Here is a 20,863-nt window from a genome sequence, read left to right on the forward strand (position 1 = left end):
GAAAACCCCAAAATAGTTGCATTTCAAATTCTACCCTCAACTTCAATGCTTGTCTTTATGGAACCTGCACTACAACATTTATGTTCATGTCCACCCTCCATTAACAAAATTGTTAAACATTTATGATATATACGAGTTCGGAGTTCCAGTAAAACTAAAAAGACAGTTGCATTTATAATTATATTCACCTCAAGGGCAATTGAAGGTCTAACTCTTAGTCGCCGATTTACACATAGTCAAAGTGTGTGTGTTTTTATAACAAAAATAAAAAGAGTAAAATGTAAGAGTAAATACCCTTCACCTATATTAACAGCTCCCAAAACATGCTCGGACCGGAAGCCAAAAGGATTACCATCGTCTCTATTGATCTTCATCATGAAGATCTATCTGTTCCTTGTAATTTCACTATAAGAGCATTACAATTGAGACACGTTCTTGGTCGTCTGGTTCATAACCAACTCTCATATTAGTACCGACATGGTTAACTTCTTGCACATGACATATCATGTCCATACACACTCTTACAAAATAGAATCACTAAACGAAAGAATTGTTGCATATCTTGCATCTACCAATTAAATTTTACTATTCAAATGTTTGAGGCATGCATTAAGATGTTATATATACCTAAGACAAAATCATAAGGATGAATGAGAATCTAAGATAAGAGTGTCATGGTTCACGAAAAGCGGATGCATGTAAGATCTAAAATTATTGGTTTCTTAGCGTATTGTGTTTACTTTATCTAGGTGGTAAGCAGGATATTATGAGCTTCCATTAGTGTTTTCTAGTAACGGGTTCTCATGAGTACAAAAAGAAACGGAAAACATATAAAGCAAATGTGCAATGACTTTTTTTCTCTTTAGATACTATTAACCTTCTCCACATATGGACGTCGTTTTAAATTCTCTAGATTACTCGTTTGGTGTTTTATAGAGTGTTTTTATGAACTATGTTCGCGCGCACCTTCTTTGCACCTAACTTTTACATTTTAGGAGACAGAATTTGTGTTGACCATGAAGAACTTGTAGGAACCAAAAAAAAGTTAGATGTTGCAATGGTAGATTCGTTGGAGTAAAAATAAACACGTATAACGTACGTCTTAAACTCATGTGCTCAATTTGGAAGCCAATTAGGGTGCGGTAAATTCATAAGTTTCACGTATATTTGAAGAAAGATAAATTGTTAAAATTTTCGTATTTGAAAGAAAATTAGGGTACGGTAAATTCATAAGTTTAACGTATATTTGAAGAAAGATAGATTATTAAAATTTTCGTATTTGGAAGAAAACTAGGATAGAAAGATCTTGACGTAGTTGAAAGATATCTGATACTTACCAGCTTTCTATTTTGCTAAATCTGACAACTACACACGGCATGTCGAATCTTCATTTATCATATAAACAATGTCAAATAACATAAACAATTTTTTCATTAATCTAAATCGAATTTCACGATAATGCGTCTAAGATTATGCTAAATACCCATTACATGCTCCACCCATTTATTCGTAAAACTACCAAAGAAGACAGAAAGTCATTAAACATTCATGCGCCAAACATGCATCCAATGTCAAATCACAAAAACACCTCCTTCCGTCGAATGTTTTCCTCATTCTAATACACGACCAACATGGCAACATCTACTAGATTCCGTTACGTAACGACTTTTGAAATAATTACAGAGCTAGAAAGCAGTACAATCTTACAAATTTAAAAAAGTTAAGAAAACTACAAGGTTCAATGAAAGAAACTAGTGAGAAACAGAAGGTGCAAACATTGACTAAAGAGTATATGGTGGATCTTGTTTGTTCACCTATTGATATACTTTGTTATATATATAACCACCAAAAGCAAAAGTCAAAATGTCAACTTTTTGACTCGAAATAAAATATATTCAAGATTGCATCTTCTTGAATCCAATCAATCATCATCATCATCATCATCATCTTCGATTATTATTGGATCAGATCTTAACAGCCTTAGGTCACACCAGGTAACAAACAAATCATCTATATATATATATATATATATATATATACCGATATTGTTCAATTTGTTTTGTTAGGGTTTGATTGATTTTCGATCCCTAATTATTTCAGATTCACGCTGATTGATCGGTGACGGAGTTGCAGCGTCATCGATTGTTCTCATAATAGGTAAAATTTATTCGAATATATTAATTTATGTTGTTTTGTTTCTGATTTGATGTTAGTTTGTTATGATTTTGATTGTTTCATATGTGAATCTAGCCCTAGATGTGTGAAACTGTGTATGCAAGGATGATATGCAGTTTGATCTTGAAAGTTTTTGTGTAAATGATTCTGATGAAATTTTGCAGTTTGATTTGTTTTTTCGCTGTTAATCTGTTATTATTTTTCCTGTTATGCGTGCGAAACTGTGAATTTTTGAAGTTGAAGTTTAGCGATTTGATGTCGTATTTTGTTGTGTATTTTTATGATTTTGACTGTTTTTTATGTGAATCTTGCTCTAGTTGTGTGAAGCTATGGATTTTATACTTTTAATTGTTGCAAGGATGATATGAAGTTTGATGATAGTTTTTGTTTAAATGAGTGTGTTGATATATGAAGCTGAAATTTAGCAGTTTTATTACGTTTTTCATTGCTATTTTGTTGTGATTTTTGTCTGTTTTGCCTGTAAATCTAACTATAATTGTGTGAAACTGTCTACTTTTGGTTTATATGTTGCAAAGATGATATGAAGTTTGATCTTCAAAGCTTTTGTCTGAATGAGTGTGTTGATATTTGAAGTTGAAATTTAGCAATTTGATTCTGTTTTTCGTTGTTAATTTGTTGTGATTTTGACCTTTTTGCTTGTAAATCTAGCCTTTCAATTTTGTGAAACTGATTATTTTATGACCTAGTTATTGCATTGAGGATATGAAGTTTCATCTTGAAAGTGTTCATCATAATGAGTGATGAAATCTGAAGTTGAAATTGAGCCATTTGATTTTTATGTGTTTTTCTTTGAATTTGATCTTATTAATAGAGGAAAAGTAATTTATGGGGTATCTGAATTCAGTATCATCAGCCATCATGGGCCAACCAAATGGTGATTCACCTGTAAGTGGCGGCGGTTTGAGTGAAGATTCGAAGTTCAGCTATGGATTTGCAAGCTCGCCTGGAAAAAGATCATCAATGGAGGATTTTTATGAAGCAAGAATCGACAGTGTAGAGGGTGAAACAATCGGTCTGTTTGGTGTGTTTGATGGTCATGGTGGTGCTCGTGCTGCTGAGTATGTGAAACATCATCTTTTCAGTAATCTCATTAAGCACCCAAAGTTCATATCCGACACAAAAGCTGCCATATCAGACGCATACAGTCACACTGACACTGAGTTTCTGAAATCGGAAAACAATCAAAACCGTGACGCTGGATCCACTGCTTCAACCGCCATCCTTGTTGGCGACCGTTTGCTTGTTGCAAATGTTGGCGACTCGCGTGCGGTTATTTGCAGGGGCGGTAAAGCTTTTGCTGTGTCTCGTGATCATAAGCCGGATCAAAGTGATGAACGACAACGTATCGAGGATGCTGGTGGATTTGTGATGTGGGCTGGGACTTGGAGGGTAGGCGGTGTTCTTGCTGTGTCTCGTGCGTTTGGTGATAAGCTTCTGAAGCAATATGTTGTCGCGGATCCCGAGATTCAAGAGGAGAAAGTTGATAACTCGCTTGAGTTTTTGATTCTAGCAAGTGACGGTTTATGGGATGTTGTGAGTAATGATGAAGCGGTTGCAATGGTGAAACCGATTGACAGTCCAGAAGAAGCATCAAAAAGGTTGATGCAAGAGGCGTCTCAGAGAGGTAGTGCTGATAACATTACTGTAGTTGTGGTTCGTTTCCTGGATAATGAGGCGAGTGCGTCGAGTTCTCATTGAAATAATGGAAGTGGTGTTCGCGTTTATAGATTGTGTTTTGAGTGGTGCATGTTGTTACTGACCAACTTTAATATGTTACTTTATCGGTTGCTCAAGTTTGTTCTAGGGTGTTTTGTGTGCGTCGAAAAATTTCAACATAATAAATGTAACGAGTATTGTTTATTTATGTTTGTTTATGTAATCCGAAGTGTGAAAAAGGAAATACTTTTTGACTTTACTTTATATGTTTTATAGAACATGTGTTTGCATCACCTTTTTGAGATTTTGTGCAGTAAAATCTTGTAATTGAAGCCTCAATGGGAGGGATAGAAAACAGTGTTGTAAATGTATGCATCTGTTGACTGGCCAAAACTCGGTTTTCTTGCCAGTCTTGGAACCCGTTTGCAAATCTGCATCTGGCTCTATATTATTACCCTTCAGTCATCCTTTTGTTGCTCCAGAGCAATGTGAAATTTCCATCCCTTGTTCATCCTTTTGTTGCTCCAGAGCAATGTGAAATTTCCATCCCTTGCAAACAAAAAAGAAAAATTACAAGTGATCGAAGGGAACTTATATGAGTTAATTTTAAACCCCAAGCAAGGTGATGCGAACGAGGTCTAAGTCAATTACAGCATTTTCAACATACTGAGCTTACAACCAATTGAGGGACAAGGTAAACAGGTAATAAGAGGAGTTTTGATTAGCAATCAAATGGCTCAAAAACACAATGATTCCATTCAAACGGTTCGAACTCGAATGATTCGGTTAACAAAGCTTAAAGCTTACAAAATCTCTATTAAAATCGTTCAACTAACGAAAACAAAAGACCTAGCAACCCTATTTATAAATAAAACAAGCATTTGGGCCGGGCCGGCTAAACTGACCGGCCCTCTTGAATAAAAACTCGTCCTCGAGTTTTGTCTCTAGGTCAAATCCACTTGGATCAAATGCAACATCAATCCGCACCTTATTATTATTATCATCACTACCCATGTAGCTAGCTCAACTTTACAGTTCAGTTCGCTTAGCTTGTGCCTTGTTCCACCTGGGTTGAAGGGAGCATTGGTTCGCTTTCCGTCCACCATTGACTTGACTCACTTAAATAATTCAGCTCCCATTCCTTTATCTCGATTAGGATGAACCGAAATTGAATATGTTGTTTTGCGCTAGTATAATCCTCAGACCAGTTGAGATCACACGACCCAACCCTTTTTAATCCATATAGGATTGGGTCATATGTAGTACTAGCCATCGGACCACTCAAAATCTTTTTATTTTCTACATTAGCACCATTTAATAATTCCCTTACATGGCGTGCATCATATATGGTATATGTAGACTTGAGTGGTCCGATATACCATTTATGATGCACGTATGTTAAAGATTTAAAACTATTTCCATTTTGAATATCCATATCATTTTGAATTTCAATATATTTGGTAGATAATATCTATGCAATTTAACATTTGTAACTGGCAGCTGAAATACTGGAACTTCCAAACAAATATTATTGATCGTCGTCCTATCATCAGCCACCATAGAATTACTGCCTTCTACTTCTTCAACCAACCGCACGAATTGATTCATCACGAGTAACTTCGCTAAGAATCTTTTGCACAAACGAATACTTCATCATCAAAATCAACCTCGTCTACATCGAACACAGGGTTGTCTTCTGACACACTTACAGGATAAATTGGTTCAAAGAACTGAGGTGGGTGACTGCCAAACGGATGCTCCTCTCCGTCGCCACCTTCGTCCCAGACGACAGTGCTCGACTCGGTTTCCACTTTGCGCATCTCCCATTTCAACTCAAGATCTCAAATCCTCTGTCGGAGCCACTTGATCTCTTGTTGTTTTCAAGATCTCGGCTCATTTCCGGAGCTGTTTGATCATCTTACGATCCCATGGGTCATATTAGACTCAGTCGCTTCCTTGATTGGCGACTCTGCGAGTAGGGTGTCGATCTTCACCACGAGCACGTGAACCACCCGTGTTCTTGTCGTTGCCTTGATCGGCGATTATTCGAACAAGAAAACACTCACCTTCACGTAGAGCCATTTGAACAACCATGAGCTCCGATACCAACTGATGCAGTTTTGATTAGCAATCAAATGGCTCAAGAACACAATGATTTCATTCAAACATCAAAGCTTAAATCTTACAAAATATCTATTAAAATCAATCAACTAACGAAAATAAAAGACCTAGCAACCCTATTTATAAATAAAATAAGCATTTGGGTCGGGCCGGCTAAACGTACCGGATGCCTCCTGCATCAAGTTTAGTATTGAAAAATTGTGTATGAATTTGAGAGTGGTACCATTTCATACCGTCTATCCTCGCTTCATAACTCACAGCAATGAGACACCCACACTTCCAAGAGTTGTATTGAACGTACTATTATACTACGTTCAGTGGCGAAACTTGGACTAAGACACCGGGGGGCCGGATTCAAAATGTATACACAATTTCACAAATGAAGGTGGCGGGGCTCAAATTTTCGGCCAAAAAGGGCTAAGTTTAGCACTACTTATAAAAAAGTTAAGCCGAAAACGGCTACATTTTCATTACGTATAAGACATTTCTGCCTAAAACGGCTAAGTTTTACACTACGTATAAGAAATTTCGGTCGAAAACGGCTATATTTTACACTACTTATAAAAATTTTGGGCCGAAAACGGCTAAATTTACACTAAGTATAAAAAATTCCTGACGAAAACGAGTAAATTTACATTACTGCGTAAAAAACAGGGGGGGCTGGGGCCACCCCGGGCCCTAATCAATCTTCGCCACTGACTACGTTAGTAGGTTTTCGGCGAAAAAGCAAGACCATGTGATGTGGTGCAAGGGTACTTTTTGTTTTAAAATTATTTGCAATAGAAAACTTGACGTCTCAAGAATCATGCCGATTTTTACTTTTCACTAACACCGTCTATCTTGACCATTAAGTCAGGGGTAAAACTGGCATTTTTGTATTTTACTAATTTCGCATTTCTAAGGATAAAACTAAGTTTAAAAAGTATCTAAACTCACAAATACCAAATGCAATCTTAAACTATAATAATCAGTACAAAATTCCAAATGAAATTGTGATACATTTACGCATTAGCAAAGTATAACATACTATAGCTTTACAACTTAATAACAGATTAACAAGCTGAGTCGGACTAATATTTTACACCAGCAAAAAGTACAAGTCCACGTCAGAAAATATCACACAACACAAGTGAAGAAGCACAAATCTAAACCCGAATAGGTTAGACCGATGATTCAACGGGTACGGGTTAAGTAACAGGTAATACGTTAATACGAGTAACAGCTCATCGATTCAGGTGACGGAAACCTGCAAAACAGAACACCGTGAGCTCGCTATATGAAGAACAAGAGTCCTGTAACCACCCTCTGGCGTGAGAATAAGTACAATTTTTGTAGAGAGAAAGTACTTAAAGTGATTGATATAATATGTGAAGTGTTAATAAATAACTCATGATGATGAAGTGGGTATTTATAGCTGGTGGTTAGGGGATTATTATTGGTGCACTTGTCCTCTTTTAGAAGATGCTCTTCATAAGAAACTGGACACGTGTTTTCATATGATAGGGTAGGACAACTAGCCATGTGCACGGTTATGACAACCTTTACAACTGTCATTCTCTAATTGGCTACACTACGTGCTCCTCACGAGGGAATCTTTGTGCAAATCTTCTAGAAGGAAGTTAGTTACAAATGATTTACTGGCGTCACCTGTAACATTCGTTAATTTTCAAAACCGAAAACCAGACCCGTTTTAAATTTCAGTTTTGTTTCTATTCAAATTTATATATTTTTATAATATTATTAATTAATCTCAGTTTTCATTAATGTATTTTATGTGATCATTTCTATTCAATTATACTTTTCATCTCTCTTGTAGTATTATATGCTCATTTAAAACATTCAGAATCAAAATGAAATATTTATGTACATGTCCCATGCAATTTACTAGAATTATTATTTAACTACTACTAGTACTTTATTATTATTATTATTATTATTATTATTATTATTATTATTATTATTATTATCTGTTCATATGTTACTTAACTAATAAAAGCTAATGAATGTTATAATTCAATACAATTTATTAAAATAGTTAAACCTTCTGAATACCACATTGAACAATTTTCAATTTGTGTTATAATTATATTAAATATGATTAATTTTTCACAAATTCCATAAGACATGACAAAATAATGGAGGACAAACCCTCCATTATTTTCACCCCTCAATCCTTCATTAATTTTCATGCACTTTATAGTTTTTGTTTTAATTTAACGTTAAATGTTCATAATTTGTTCTTCATGGTCATAATACTTTTATAATAAAAATATTATATTTTGGTTATAAGAAATAACTATGATCATGGATATCCAAGATATACACTTTGATTTTCTAAATATTATGTCAAAACTAGTTAATTTGCAAGAACAAATATAAATATTATCTAAATGTTATTATCGTTTGATCGTCATAAACTTATAAACCTTTTTATTTTAAACAATATGATATATACAAAATGGTTCTAATTAAAGATTTCTTATAATAGAACTAGTAAACTTGAATTCTCTAAATAATTAATTATTGTTTATTTTATTTCAATATAAACTAATATCTATAATTTCTTTAAAATAATTCATGCAAAACATACAAGTTAAATTAATTAGTAAATTAATTAATTATGTTACTATAATAAAAATAAAATGTTTAATCATAAATTGTTATTAATATTGTTACTTAATCTTATATTAATAAGTTATAATTATTTATCTACAAATTATTCTTCAACTAATAAATATCAAATGATTTATATAAACTTTAATTCATTTTTTTAAACTCATTTTAAATAAAGAAATACTCAAGTCCCCATTTGGCATAAGTTAATTAACTTTATAATTGCGGTAGCTAGTCCTTGATTTTGTATCTTCGTTATTATTTATAGTTTTGTGAGATTCAATTGCTTCGTTTGTATCTTCAATTGCTTCGTTTGTTAAATCGCATTCGGTTATTATTTCAAGTTGTATCCAATATCAAAGGTGAGTTTCTCACACCCTCTTTTTACTCTTTTACTACTTTTGGGGGTAACATATATATCCTATCAACATTACAATTTCGTTTACTTATTATTTACAAACTACAATTCGTTACATGGACTTGTGTGTTTATTTGCTTACTTGCTTAATGATTACTTGCTAATGGTTTCCTTAATAATTATGATCATACGCTCCCCAATGCATTCAGGACCTCGATGTTATGAGTGGAATAGGGACCCCCAATCCGAGTACATTGGTTGTTACCAATTGGAAAAGACACTACTTGCGCTTATCTGAGTACGTTGGTGCACAATCCCAACTAGAAATGACCTTACTTGCTCATTTACACTTGTTCATTGAATTGTATGATTTTTATGTACTTATATAAAAACTTGTGTGAACTCACCAACTATTCATTTAGTTGACTTTATTTTATATATATGTTGCAGGAACAATTATTAGAGAATGAAATAGATAAGACACTAGAACTTAGGTTATATTAATAACTTGACAGGTTGTTAATTGTTCTTGTATTTTCCTTGTATTTCTTGTTACAAATTTGTGTACTTGATGTTTAAATTAATTAATGATAATATTGTCGGTTAATAGTGTCACATGTGTTTTTAGCAATATGTACGTCACACTCGGGCGTATTCCGCTTTAGCCTGGGTGTTACAGATTGGTATCAGAGCCGTGACTATAAGATATGACATTAGACGTAGTGTTCTACTTAGTTATAGTTTATTTGCTTAATTATTTAGGTTGCATGATTAGAAAATTATGTGGGTCTTATGTGATTGTTCAATGCACTTGCTTAATATTTTATTGTCAATTCATTTACGCCTCATGTACACAAAGCACACACAAGTCCAAGGATTATGCCTAATGCAAAGATTTCCAAACGATTTTCAATAATCAAATTTTTGATTTTAAGTTGTCAATATTTCTTCTTCTTAAAGATGGTTCTATGTGTCGTGTATGTATTAACTGTAAGGGTGACGTGCTTATGTTCCGAACTCTTGACACCATGGTTATTGAAACCTAAGGATAAGCAATGCGCATAAAACCCAATCAGACGCGGGACCTGGTTGCTTACCTGGAGAGTTAGGAAAGGGCATGAACTCTATTAAGCCAAAACATACCACTTTCAACGCCACATGAATAACAACTTTAAGTTTTCAATCGTGATCATGTTCTCTTTCTGAAAAGAATATGGTTACACTCTTAGGATGTCATACAAGTCATGATGGTTCATGCGACGTGTGACGTCCAACCCTCAATGTTTTACAATGCGTTTTAACTGAATGTCTGGAAATTCGTGCTGATACACAAACACCCAGCTTTCGGTTCAATTTGATTACACATTTTCATTTTGGTGTTGAAATACGAGAACAATCGAGTTTCAACTGGTTTTCTTTATTTAAATATTCATTTACTATTATGGTATATAATTGAAAATTCGAAAAGTCATGGTGATACATGAATAGTCGAGTTTCAATTTGAATATGTTATAATTATATTAATTTACTATTATGGTTTAGAATTGAAAATTCGAAAGGTCATGGTGATGCGTGAATAGTCGATTTTCAATTTGTTTTCGTTATTTGTATAAATTCTTTTAATTTTATGGTTTGAATTTGGAATACGAAGAGTCATGGTGGTACATGAACAATCGATATTTAAAAAAAAATCTACTTCACTACTTATATTATGTTTGATATATTTTTTATTTTTTCATATGGTTATTAAAAATTTATGAGGTTATTGAAATACGAAAATTCGTGATGGTTCATGGACATTTCAATTTTGATTTCAAAATTTGTTTCATTTAATTTTATTTCTTTACTTATTTCTATGATTTATATAGACTGATTCCGATGTTTCTTTTGGTTGTTAATACAAAATTTCATATTTACGCCCCATGTCACGCGAATAATTCACGTTTCGCTGCATGTCTTCTTGTTTTCCTCAACGTCGTCCTCGAAACTCAACCCGCAAAATGAGAACTCAGATTACCACGTTGTTGATCGTCGTGATCCCGACTATGATAACCCAAAATCCATTAACAGTAAATTCAAAACTATGTCTGAACCATTCCAAACCCAACACAACTCCTGGACACTCAAACTTACCCTCAGCAAAAAGTCTTGCACGGGAACACACGCTTGGTGTAACATATGTATATTCCACCACTATATTACAATACCATATCGAAATACTCCAAATTCTAGTAGTTTCAACCGCTAACTCTTGCCAAGAACCTATACAACACCACTCATTTATTCCCACAACCTATTACCCAATCATGTATCCCAACTATATGCCTTACCATATGCTCGCGCTTCAAGCCTGCTACCATTATAGTGACCCAAACACATCCACTATGCTTTAGAAGGCCTAACTTGATTTCGTTATGCAATACCTCAAACTGCATTCTCTGACCACTTGAAGTTCACTCGTAGTCTTGCACCAATGCTTAGTCCCTTCATACTCGTCAAACATACATATTTGTTTTTAATACCCATGCATGATTCTCCGCATTCATATTATTCTATTTTATTTTTTATGAACACCTTATACTTATAATCTCAAATCCTCAAATTATTTTCAAATAGTTAATTAACATGTATTTAATCAAGTCAAACATATGGTTATAATTATTACTACTATTTTTATTATTATTAATATTATTAGTATCGCTATTATCATTATTATTTCATTACAACTATTATGGTCACTATTATTATTACCACTATAATTCTTATTATATATGATATTATTCAAGGTTAAATGAAAACGTTAAATAAAGTAAAATCGTTATTTTAAACAAGTCCTAAGCCATTGATGCTATTATATTATCATCATAACAATTCTATCAAAACGAGTCATTTTTTTCGGAGATTTTCTTTAAAGTTTTCATATGACGCCGCAATAAGGGAAACCTTTATTTTACATTAAAAATTTCATAAAGTGTCGCAAACTTTAGCACTAGCTAAGAAATTTTTATTATTATTATTATACTAAGCTTTTTAAAAAGTTATTATTATAAAAGCATCGCATTCTTTTTCGATTTTTATAAACTTAAGCGAATTTTAAAGAACATTTTCCTCTTCCCCTTTGTCAAAGCCAACAAATTCAGTTAAGAAATCATGACACCTCCCTCACCATGACCTTCATACCTCAATCTACCGTCGAGAAGACAAGTATCTCAAGTTTCGTCTTGTTTTATTTTATTTATTATCATTATTTTCTTTACAATATATATATATATATATATATTCTATTTGAATATAACCAAAGCAATTTTACGTATCAGATCCTTTCGAGGATTATTTATGAAGTTTATAACTGAGTTTGATTATTTGTGATTGCTGAGTCATTTTCGTTGTCATTCATAGATGCATTGTTGAACTTGTTTACTATTATCTCAAGCTCGCGTTTTATGAACGATATCCCATAAACGTAATCCTTTAGTGGAAGTTGGGATTTCAAATATGTTTAGGTACATGTTGAATTTATATGACTTTTACACGAATTCTTTTGATTATTTGTTTAGTTCTCTTTTCGTCCAATGTTTCGCCGAATTATTTTCTTGATGTCTCATCAAATGGAGACCAATGTTTTACTTTGATTTCGAAGTTTCAAGTATATACCTGGTTAATCTTGTTGTTGTTAAAAATTAATGTTTTATGGGGAATTTTCATTCGTTAAACGAAGTTTCAAGTTGATGTTTCGCATTGTTTTAACTCCAAGAACTAAAACTATTTTGATATTTCGATATTAAAGTTTCATTTATTTATTTTATGCCAATGCGTTTTCGATTTACTTGTTGATAATTTGTTAGCTCAATGCTACATTTAATTTTAATATTATTCTCGACCCGTTCTTTACAATTCATTACCGTGATGGTCATGACTTCGATCCATGTTGTTATTGATAACCTAAGAGTTCCTGATTTCCATGTTATTATTTCAAGAATCAAAAGTCTTATTCATCGATATTATTATTCTTGAACTTCAATGTTTACATTTATAGCGGTGTTACTGACTTTAAAAGTTTCATTTATTTATTTTTGTTATTTCGAATATGTGATTTTGAATTATAATTTTTTTGTACATTAAGAGTTCTCTTTTATTGATGTCCTGCAAAATCACACAATATGGCAAACCATGTGAACCATGCGACGAACTAAGTAATTACGAGTGCACACGTAATTATCAAAGTCCTCGCATGGAAACCATAGTAATGACAATTGTGTGCAATAACTCGAAACTTGGAATGATTTTGGGAAAAAACGGGTTAAATGCAATATGATAAGGGCATGGTGGATACGCCGCTGATACATCCTATATATAAGTGTCATTGTCATATTTCTCATTTGTGGCGTTTTTTGGTTCATTCAAAGATCGGCGTTATTTTATTTTTTTTATTTAAATATGTATATATAAAAATGTTTAAACTTTTAACAATTACATGTACTAGTTTTTTTCTTTTAAAAATTTATGTTATTTTAATCTTGGGACGAAATTTCTAAAAGTTGTAAATCCTGTAACATTCGTTAATTTTCAAAACCGAAAATCTGACCCGTTTTAATTTTTGGTTTTGTTTCTATTTAAATTTATATATTATTATAGTATTATTAATTAATCTCAGTTTTCGTTAATGTGTTTTATGTGATCATTTCTATGCAATTATAATTTTCACCACCCTTGTAGTGTTACATACTCATTTTAAACATTCATAATCAAGATGAAATATTTATGTACATGTTCCATGCAATTTACTAGAATTATTATTTAACTACTACTATTACTAATTTATTATTATTATTATTATTATTATTATTATTATTATTATTATTATTATTATCATCATCATCATCATCATCTTTTCATATGTTACTTAACTAATAAAAACTAATGAATGTTATAATTCAATAAAATTTATTAAAATAGTTAAACCTTTTGAATACCCCATTAAACAATTTCTGATTGTGTTTTAATTATATTAAATATTATTAATTTTCATAAATTCCATAAGACATAACAACTCTATATTTTCATTATAAAAGGAGGACAAATCCTCCATTATTTTCTTAAGATTGAAAACACTAACAGGTTTTATGATTTCATGCACTTTATAGTTTTTGTTTTGATTTAATGTTGAATGTTCATAATTTGTTCTTTATGGTCATAATACTTTTATAATAAAAATGGTTATAAGAAATCACTATGATCATGGATATGCAAGATAAATCCTTTGATTTTCTAAATATGATGTCAAAACTAGTTATTTTGCAAGAACAAATAATAATATTATCTAGATGTTATTATATGTTGATCGTCATAAACTTATAAACCTTTTTATTTTAAATAAGATGATATATTATAATTAAAGATTTCTTATAACAAAACTAGTCTATTTGAATTCTCTAAATAATTAATTATTGTTTATGTTATTTCAACATAAACTAATATCTATAATTTCTTTAAAACAATTCATGTAAAACATTTAAGTTAAATTAATTGCTAAATTAATTAAATATATTACTATAATAAAAATAAAATGTTTAATCATTAATTGTTATTAATATTGTTATTTAATCTTATATTAATAAGTTATAATTATTTATCTACAAATTATTCTTCAACTAATAAATATCAAATGATTTATATAAACTTTAATTCATTTTTGTTAAACTCATTTTAAATAAAGAAATACCAAAGTCCCCATTCGGCATACGTTAATTAACTTTATAATTCCGGTAGCTAGTCCTTGATTTTGTATCTTCGTTATTATTTATAGTTTCGTGAGATTCAATTGTTTCGTTTGTATCTTCAATTGCTTCATTTGTTAAATCGCATTCGGTTATTATTTCAAGTTATATCCAATATCAAAGGTGAGTTTCTCACACCCTCTTTTTACTCTTTTACTACTTTTGGGGGTAGCATATATATCCTATCAACGTTACAACATTTCGTTTACTTATTATTTACAAACTACAATTCATTACATGACTTGTGTGTTTATTTGCTTACTTGCTCAAAGATTACTTGCTCGTTGTTTTCTCAATAAGTATGATCATACGACCCCCTATGCACTCAGGAGCTCGATGCTATGAGTGGAATAGGGACCCCCAATCCGAGTACATTGGTTGTTACCAATCGGAAAAGATACTACTTGCACTTATCTGAGTACGTTGGTGCACAATCCCAACTGGAAAGGACCTTATTTACTCATTTACACTTGTTCATGGAATTGTATGACTTTTATGTACTTATATAAAATCTTGTGTGAACTCACCAACTATTCAGTTAGTTGACTTTATTTAATATATATGTTGTAGGTACAATAATTAGAGAATGAAACGAATAAGACACTAGAACTTAGGTTATATTAATAAAAGGACAAGTTGTTAATTGTTCTTGTATTTTTCTTGTATTTCTTGTTACAAACTTGTGTACTTGATGTTTAAATTAATTAATGATAATATTGTCAGTTAATAGTGTCACATGTGTTTTTAGCAATATGTACGCTACAATCGGGTGTATTCCGCTTTAGCCGGGTGTTACATCACCCTTCTGTCATCTTGCGGGTGGTGGAAGTACCATGCGGATGACTTCCGAGGAAGTCTTAAGTGATTCGCATACCTTATTTCATGATCCTTGGAGCTTTTCGCTATCTTTCCTCTGAATTATGTTATGCGGGTGATGAGGATGTTCCGCGGGTGGCTTTTGAGGAAGCCTTGGATGACCCGCATATATTCTTTTGTGGGTTATTGGAGCTTTTTGCTACTGTACCTCTATAACAAGCTTCCGACAATACTCAACGGCAACAAGCAAACTAAAATACGTATAAATATATGGGATGGACGGTGGCCTACCCAGGTAATGGGATGGATCCGCCGTTGTTTGTTGGATTGAACTGATAGTTACCATTATAGTCAACAGATTGAATCTGTTGGATGGAATAGTTATTGACCATTGTTAGTTTTAGGTTTTAGGATATGCTCGGATTAGTCTAATTAAGTTTTGGCTAATTGTAAGTTCAGTCATAATCAATCTGGTTAACAGCCCCAAAAGTCAACAGATAGTTAATTACTTAATCATATTAATATGTAGCTTAGGTTAGTCAGTCAGTTAGTATGTAACTTAGAATGATAGTCAATGATTAAACAGTTAATAAGTTAGCCAATGTGGTCGGTTGAATGTAAATGAGTATTGGACCGGTGAAATTCAATTGGGTTAAAGCAAGTCAAAAGATATAAGTAAAAAATCGGTTTCTTTAAATATTGGAGAGAAAAAGTATAACAGATCAAGGTTACAAAATCAATAAATTACACAACCACAGGGACACAAAGTGCGGGGGTATAATGGTCATTGCATGGGATTTCTAATAGTCAGTAAACATTGGGGTAACGGTTGAGTTCACATTATGAGGGCATGCATATTAAGGTGCTCATTGCAAAAAAAATCCACCATATGTTCTCATCCTGTGTTTCGATGTTTCGATCTTTTCTATTTTTAGGGGGTTTTTTGTGTGGCTATAAATCCATCTCATCCTTCTCATTTTTGTCTCCATTTGTAGAATAACTTGACCCTAATATATATAGAGACTAATCTAGGGTTTCCATCTTATTAAAAAAGAAATCTAAATTGGGTCGCACATGTCTTCTCTTTGATTATAAATAACAAACCGGCCAAACATGGTATACGGCCCAACAATCTTCCACTCCGAGACCTTGAGTACTCTCGTCTGCTCTCTAGATCGTACTTCTGTAATCTAAACATTAAACTTTTTCTAGCTACACCACCTTCTCATCAACTAATCTAAAAAGCCCGTTGAAGTTTCCCGGAGCTCCAAGACGTCATTCACGGCTAAACCTGCCCATGACTCGTTCTCTATCCCTACCGGCCCCCACTTTAAATAACTGCAAGACTCTGAAATAACCCGAGAACAAACACTCTCCATATTTAGCAAGTAATCTATGAGAGAGAATTTTTCAGCTGGAATACTGGTTTTCTTAATCCACTATCTACCTAAAACTGTAACACGACATGTGCTCCCACTGTCATGATTTCCCCCAATTGATTTAACCTTCCTAGCTCGTCCATCTTGAAACTTCACTTTGGCTATAGGTTTATTACTTGCAAAACGAAGACTCTTCTGCCCAAGAGATTCAGTGAACCGGACTTTGTCTTTAACCATAACTGGATCCACTCCTTCTGGTGGCATATTGACCATATACAACAAACCTCTTTTCTTTCCACGAGCAACTACGAGATTCCCTATGACTATCTTCCAATCTCAATTCATGAACTTATCATCGTGCCCCTGGTCATCCAACCGGCCAACTGAAATAAAATGTTTCTTCAAACATGGAATAACCCTCACGTCTTTTAATGTCTGAGAAGTACCGACTGAAATTATCAAATCAATATCTCCTATACCTGTAACCATTATAATATCATCGTTCCCAAGTCGAAATTTCTGAAATCCCCAAACTTTAGATTATTCATTATTTCACTACATTGAATGGCATGAAACGATGCACCAAAATCCATCACCTAAATATCAACATTACTCTCAACACTGCTAACCAAAGCCTCATTACTTGTGACCTTGTCAATTGTGTCATCTTCTGTAACGTTCACTTACTACTTACCATTTAAACACTGATTCTTGAAGTGTCCCGTCTCTTTACAATTCCATCATTCTACATCTTTACGAGTCTTAGATGGACTCCTCTTCCTAAGGAGTGATGGCTTTAACCGGTGCATAAAATAAAATTTTGCAAGATTATTGGGCGAAGCTTTCGGACTATGGCGTTAATATTTTATTAGACGGGAAATATAGCATGGTATATCCATATGATGATGATAGGATGGAATTAGTGTTGCAGTACAATCTCTCTAGTTTTGAAGTGTTGCGTGTTGAGAAATCTTTCGATGCTTTGACTTAAATTTAGCATGTATTAGTTTTTTTGATAAACTTGATACTCATTTGGATTGTAAAATTGTTGACTCGATTCCAGCTCATGACACATTGAATGATCAAATATTTCCAATTAAAGATGCATGATACTTCTTTACATCCCGGACATTTTTCATTAGTCAAAACTGGCAAAAGGTTTTGTGATGTCTTTGTGAAAGGTGCACTTGTTGATAATGACATAAAAGTTTTTCAAGAAAGTAATGAAGATTTTCTAAAAACAAAAGCAATCAAAAACTAAATATGATATTGTCAGATCGGTTAATGTCGATATGGTTAATAATGCTTGTATTGTATTGATGTGGTTGATAATGTTCGTGTTGATGTGATTGATGATGCTAATGTTAATGTTAATGTGGTTGCTAATGTTTGTGTTGTTGTGCCAAATTGCTCAACTACAAATTGCGACATTAAGGATGAATAAATTAAAACAAAGTGTTTGAAAATGTTAATCAACCAAGTACTTCTAGTAAGTACCTTCCACCTCATAATCACCAAACATTTTCTCAAACAACTAATCACTTTAATCATCCTCAATATTACCATTATATTGATAAAAATTATTATGGATATGGTTGCTATGGTAACATTGAAACATATTATGCAAATGTATTTGATGATTGTGGTTACAATTTAGACGTGAGATATGAAAATTCTTATCATTCTTCAAATCCATCATCTCCATAATTCAGACAGGCATACAATGCCGATGAAGTGTTGTTTTGTTTATGGGCACCCTTCTCACCTTGCAAGGCATTGTAATAACTGGTTCAAGCAACAACTTGACATTGAAATATAGCTTAATCAGTTCAAGAAAAGAGCTTTTAGTAGCTGATAGTGAAGCCATTGAAATGGACGTGAGATCCAAAGTCAACAATGTAAACCTGTTAGTGCATGATTTATTGTCTGTAGCTGATTGAATATGATAGTGGCAGTTTAATCATTAGAATACAATGTAATATGGCCTTTCGCTAAACATGTTGATTTGGTTAATAATGCTTGTGTTGATGTAGTTGATAATGTTCGTGTTGATGTGATTGATTATGTTAATGTTAATGTTAATGTTAATGTGGTTGATAATGTTTGTGTTGTCCATTCATTAGTCTAAGGGCCACACGCTAATATGTTAGCGTATGGAAGCCCTTTCATTAGCCTAGGAGCTCATACGTTAACGTTGTAGCATATGAAGGCTCATTCGTTTTTTAAGAGCTCATTCGCTAATAGTGTTTAGAGAATGGGAGGCCATTCGCTAGTGGAGAAGCCCCATTCGCTAGTTTGTGTCTAGCGAATAGGGATACCTATAAATAGGCCTTTCTTAGAGAATGAACCTAGATATTCGTGCCATTCTTACACTATTCATATTGTTATCATGTCGGATTCTCTCTAGAATGATAGGTTGCCTAAAGGTGCACATCGAGGCTGATCCAGCTTAACCATATGTATGTATGTATGCATGCATGCATGTATGAATCTGTAATCATTTTGTTATTATCAATATACGAACAATCATTTGGCTCGATTATCGTTCTATGTTATTTATTGTCTCGTAATCATGATGTATCCAATTGCGACTAGATCTTGGGTCGTATGACGTTTCCACAAAAAATCTGAAGAGCTATAAAAAACAATTTCAAAACCAAAGACTAAGAACCTAAAACTTTGAAACCTGTGGAACAAGTCTTTTCTTGGTTGCCTAAAGGTTACACATCTTCACGTGACACCTCATCGTAAAATATTTTTTTCTAGGAAATAGAATCAAGTTTAGTCAGATTTACTGTTAACCTTCACGGGACAAAAATGTCCTGAGAACCCATGTATAATTAATCGCTTATTGCATCTAGGGTCAGTAAATGAGGTCTGTCAACAGTATTTGGCACTTCGACAGTGGCTGCACCTGAAATATGACGAGAGATGAATCCATGTTGTTTGATTCAACCTTTTAATGGCGTAATCGTGTCTTTCGCATGCGAAATGGGAGAGCAAATGACTACAAAAGGGAAAGTTATGCTTCAGTGACATCAATCTGGTTCAGCAACTAAATCACAATGTATAAAAATCAAGATATGAAATAGTAAATGTTTAAGCGAGCTGAAACTGTTTAGAATATGAACTTCGAATTGGGACTCGGTTTCCAACCTGTACACTTAATATTTCGAGACAAACATAAAAGTCTTCTGACCTGAAAACTAATTTTGACTAGAAGATAGAGAAATCCGATAGGCAAATGTTTTGACTATTGTGCCCTAAAACGAGTCGGAATCAAATTGACCACCGACACTCCTTCCAAAAATGGATTGAGGGATTTTGTTAAATGAATATAAACCTACAAAAACACAGAAGACTACTTACCCACACAATGAGTAGAACTAAGAGAAATTCGTGGTCAAAGGAGTCTTGAATACCAAAGTCAAACTAAGCTTGAAAGAACTAGAATAATCTTGAAAAAAATTGATAAAGGAATAGAAAAAATTCGTGGACTATGAGGAGTACGGCAGGAAAGCAGTAGTTTTTAGGGTTTAGAGATGTATTATGATTAAGAATAATACTCCAAAAATTTTTATTTGGTAATAGTTCTTTTAAGGAAACCAAATAAGCTTATTATGACACAATTGGGTTGTTTAACTTAAAGATATCGCTTGCACAGCAAGAAAAATGAATATAGACATGCAATAGATCATATAACATGACTTGGGGCTTAGTTTTCGTGATTCGGATCAGTTTAAGAAACATTTCGCATTAAACAAAAACAAAACGAATTACTGATCGGTAGGGTTGGTCGCGCTCCCCTGACCAGCTATGGTGAACCCCTTCGTGCTACGCGATGGGTGATGTTTTACCAGGTTTTCCAAAATATCATATTTAGTCCATGTGCTTTCATAAATATGTTTTTAGCCAATTTAAGTGATTTTAAGAGCTTTTAAGGGTTA

At 33.0% G+C, this 20,863-nt stretch overlaps 1 pseudogene; it reads left to right on the plus strand.

Moving 5' to 3' along the window:
- Positions 1-2,763: 2,763 nt before the first annotated feature.
- On the plus strand, positions 2,764-4,111 carry LOC143587988 (putative protein phosphatase 2C 59 pseudogene; annotated as a pseudogene).
- Positions 4,112-20,863: the final 16,752 nt, after the last annotated feature.

The sequence above is a fragment of the Bidens hawaiensis genome, unplaced genomic scaffold (genome assembly GCF_021521415.1).
Source record: "Bidens hawaiensis isolate Kalapana, Puna unplaced genomic scaffold, B.hawaiensis_p1.1 tig00035943_1, whole genome shotgun sequence".
Taxonomy (NCBI): domain Eukaryota; kingdom Viridiplantae; phylum Streptophyta; class Magnoliopsida; order Asterales; family Asteraceae; genus Bidens; species Bidens hawaiensis.